Below are 4,721 nucleotides of genomic sequence, written 5' to 3'. Positions count from 1 at the left end.
TCAAGAATTACAAAGTCGGTAGGAAATATAAAATCAACAACTTTTACAAGTTTGACCTTTTTACCGATCTATCCGCCATTAGAAGCCGTACATTGGTGGGCGTAGGATCTCCCAAACCTAGTTTCTTGAAAACCGTCAATGGCATAAGATTTATACTTGCCCCAAGATCACAAAGGGCCTTTTCAAACTTTAGCAATCCAATCGTACATGGAACAATAAATGCTCCTGGATCAGGTTTCTTCTGGACAATATATCTTATAGAAATAGCAGTACAATGATGAAGATTGTCTATCGTTTCATAGCTCACAGTCCTTTTCTTCATCAACAGGTCTTTCATAAACTTAGCATATCCGGGCATCTGTTCTAGTGCTTCAACTAAGGTCACATTCACTGTCAACTGCTTCAACATAGACATAAATTTGCTAAACTTGCCATCATCTTTATTCTTCTTTAATCATTGTGGAAATAGAGGTGGCGGCCTTGGGATTTTAGTTGGAACAACTTCTACCTCTTTTCTTATGCCTTGCTCTATATCACTAACATATTTCTGCTTAGGTGGTTGTTCTATTTCTGCACTCTTCTTTTCTGAACCTCCCAACTTCACAGGCACCACTGGAGATTCATCAACCATTTCCTAATCTATTTCGACCTCATCAGTATAAGAGGATGATCCCAAACCTGGACTAGATAACATCTTACCACTTCTAGTGGTAATAGCCATACATGATCCATCAGTCCTCGAATTCTGAATTGTATCACTTGGTAGAGTCCCATTCTGTCTTTGGTTAAATGCTGTGGATAATTGGCTCATCTGCTGCTCCAGTTATTTAATAGCGATTGAGTGCGAATTTACTAGTTGACCCATGGAAGATATGTCACTCTTCATAGTGGTCACCCCAGAATTGGTCGCCTCAACTCCCTTTAATAGTTTCTCCATCATGTCCTCCATGGATATTTTTCCTGAACTGGTGGCAGCATTATCATGGCTTCCAGGAGGTACATACAGTCCACTCCTGTCACTTTTATTCTTCCAATCTCCTTGATGATTCCAACCTTGGTTTCCTTGACCACCGATCCAGAAACCCTCTTGGTTATGCAGATAGTTAGCCTCTTTCTCAGTGTTTGATTCATCTCCCTTACCGTGGGACCCCATAGCTTTTACCTTTTTTATATTCCCTGATAGCAAATATTTCGTGACTATATCCATCTGCGTTTTCATGTGAGCCATATCCTGATCACGTTTCTTTTCTCTCCTACGCTGCTCTGCTGATATTACACTAGACCCAGTATTTCTTGATACCACATAATCTCTGGTATGCCAAGCTCTACTTGTCTTAGTCATTCTTTCTAACATGTCCGCAGCCTCAATAAAGGTGAGCTCCATAATAGCTCCTCCTGCAGCATTATCTAATATTGGCTTTGTAAGTGAGTTCAAAGCTCTATAGAATATTTCCATCAAGTGTTCGTCAGTCATCTTATGATTTGGGCATTGAGTCAACTTCTTTTTAAACCTCGCCCAAGTCTCATGCAAAACTTCATTGGCCAATTACCTAAAGTTGCTGATCTTATCCCTCAACTATAATATTCTAGAGGGAGGAAAGAACCTTTCTAGGAAAGCTCCTTTCAATTGCCTCCAGTTTGTTATAGAATAAGGAGTCAGCTCATTCAACCACATAGTTGCTTCTCCAAACAGAGACAGTGGGAACAATCTTAAATGAATAGCATTTTGTCCCACTCCAGGATTATCAAATGACTTACAAATACTGATGAAATTCACCAAATATAGATTTGGATTATCACCAGGTAATCCACCAAACAGTCCTTTCAGATTCAGTAGCTGGATCATAGTGCTGGTGATGTTGAATTTTACCCCAGGAGCTAGTGGTGGTAGAATGATTTCCCCTGTAGATCTAGTTCCATCTAAATCATCCTCATCGTTGTCAACATCATACTGTGCAGCTTGGCGGTCTGGTCTTCCTCGGAATGAACGATTTTAATTTACAGGTGCAACTACCCCTGCTGCACACCTCCTATTATCCGGGTCAATTAAATCATCATCTCCTAGGTCCTCTTCATCTAGATTAGGTACTTGACCTAGGTTATCTGCATTCTGTAGATTTAATTGAGCATTAGCCAAAACGGCTAATCTTTCAGTTTCCTGTTAGTTAGCCATTCTTTCAATAAGATGAGGTTCAGGATTGAAGGGTAATAATGGTTCTCCTGAACTTCAGGTTCGTGGCATAAACAATGAGCCTGTAATGAACAAAAACAACAAATAAATGTAAAATCAGGAAACTTGACTAATAGTCAATTAACACACATAAACTCAATCGAAAACCGTATTCCCCGGAAATGACGCCATTTTTTATAACGCTCAAATTACACCTCTCTTACAAGAGAGTAAGCGGTCATTGTCAAATATTTAACCCAACTAGGTTGGGGTTGAATCCCACAGAAAATATGGTGTTAATTAAGTTGTGTGCAGATTAGTTGACTTTTAATCGTTCATTTCCGTAAAATAAATAGGGGGATTTTATTCAGTTCACAAATTAATGGTTTCAGTTTAACAAGATGAAATATGCGTAGTAGTATTCAAATTCAGAGAAATAGCAAGCTAGGGTTATGTCCACCTTGTAGTTTTCAATACTTTCTAACCATGGGCTTTACGAATTCATACATGCATCGTGCTTACAGAGAAACGTATTGTCTTTAATAGCATAAAATCCTAGTGTTTCTGAATCATCAAGGACTAATTCACTTTAGTTCTCTCGAATAAAAAACGTTTACCAAAAACAATCCGAAATCTCCAAGTAGTTAATCCTGCTAAGGCATTAACATATAAAATAAGGATTGGAAATCCTATTTTCTTGTCACTACTCTCTTTTCCGAACAACAACCTTTCTCTCGAACAAGTTGTGTTTTAAGGCACATCCTTTATGTTTACAACCACGAGAATTCAAAATAAACGAAGAGAGTATGATGTAAATAAATCAATGCATAATGAATTCAAAACCCAAAGTAATATATTGTATGGTACAAGGCTTCCATAACCCTAACTAATAAACTTAGCTGCTCATGAATAAAACGAAAAACATCATAAATATATTCATCATACCAAAAACTAGAAGATGATCTTGGTGTGCGAATACTGAAAACAAAAGAGAAAAACGTTTCTCTCTCTCCTCAAGCTAAGCCACCTTTCTCCTCTCTCAGAATAATACAGAATAATGAATAATGAATAAAAATTCAGCAATTAAGTCTTTTAATAATCTCTTCTCTCATAATTTCCTTCTAAGTCCCTAAACTAATTATAAATGACAAATTAGTCTTGGACATAGTTTCTAGGGGCCACATTTTGTCCAGATTGCTACTCTCTCTTGTGTCATATGCCATCCGCATTCCATAGTCCCATTATGTCTTCATCTACCTCATTAATACCTAAAATCATGCTAATCACATCAGTTAACTCAATTACATAGAAGTAGAGTAACAATATAAGAAACTAGGCACTTTGTTCTCTAAACTTAGCTAAAATATGGATAAATTATGATGCTTAGGCGTATAAATACACCCAAGATCATATACACAGGGTCAGAAGGAAAGTGTAGCAAAATTAGCTTATGAAATTGACATGAAAAATGCAAAAACTCGATGAGATCGAATGTGAAAGTGTATCCAAAAATGAAAATCCATCAGTCGTTGAAGAAAAAGAAGAATGGTCAAGAGGAACTGACCCTGTGTATCCTCTTAAACAAGTACTAAGATGATATATGGCCTTCTCAACCTCCCTCTTCCCGCACAGGTTTTCTCCCAAACACCTTCTACTGTATAATAGTCTCCTCCACCAATCCATCCATATAAATTTGGACCAGGAGAATTTCAATTGGTTCTATCATTATTTTCTACATTGAGAGGCTTCGGAGGCCTTTCAAGAAGTCCATTGTGTCATTAAAATTGGTCTGAGCACTGCTGGACATTTACACTGCAACAAAAAATTTGAACCCTTCCCCAAACACAAAAACATGTACATGAATCGTGTCATTAAATTATAATGGGGTATCGACACCACCGTATTGGAACCCTTCGGCCTTATCAGTTCGCACCTATCAAACTAAATTATATAATTCAGGATCTTATTTGAAGGATCAGTGTCTAATCATCGGTAAAAAAACTACATTCACAAAATCATTGTACTTTATGTATCTTCACGGTAGCCTGATCAATAATATACATAACTCGCATGTATGAAAATGAGATCCATTGCACGCATCTTATTCTTTCTACCCCATCAAGACATGTCAGTGTTGTTTATTCATCTGCACGAATGTGATGACTATTAAAATGGAGGTTTGAAGAGTCATGACTTTTTATCTTAACACATTCAAAACAGCTGATGAATCGAAATCTCTATCTGTTGCAACTGACGAATCAGCTGTTGGAAGAAATCAAAACATCTCCTCCAAACATATGGTTCATCTGTCGCAACAGATAATCTATATGTTGCAACAGATGGTAAATCTATTGCGATAGACCTGAACTTTTTTTTAATTAATCTGTACGCTTGTGATTACTTCTTTCTAAATATGTTTGTTTTAATTTAGTTTTTTCTATTTATAAAATCAAGAGAATTTTATTATATTCTTTCAAGATTACCCCTATTATTAAATGACTACATAAAGTATAAATATGAATAATATACTTTATGTAGTCATTTAATAATA

The sequence above is a fragment of the Capsicum annuum genome, chromosome 8 (assembly GCF_002878395.1).
Source record: "Capsicum annuum cultivar UCD-10X-F1 chromosome 8, UCD10Xv1.1, whole genome shotgun sequence".
Lineage (NCBI taxonomy): Eukaryota > Viridiplantae > Streptophyta > Magnoliopsida > Solanales > Solanaceae > Capsicum > Capsicum annuum.
This window is presented reverse-complemented; position numbering follows the sequence as displayed.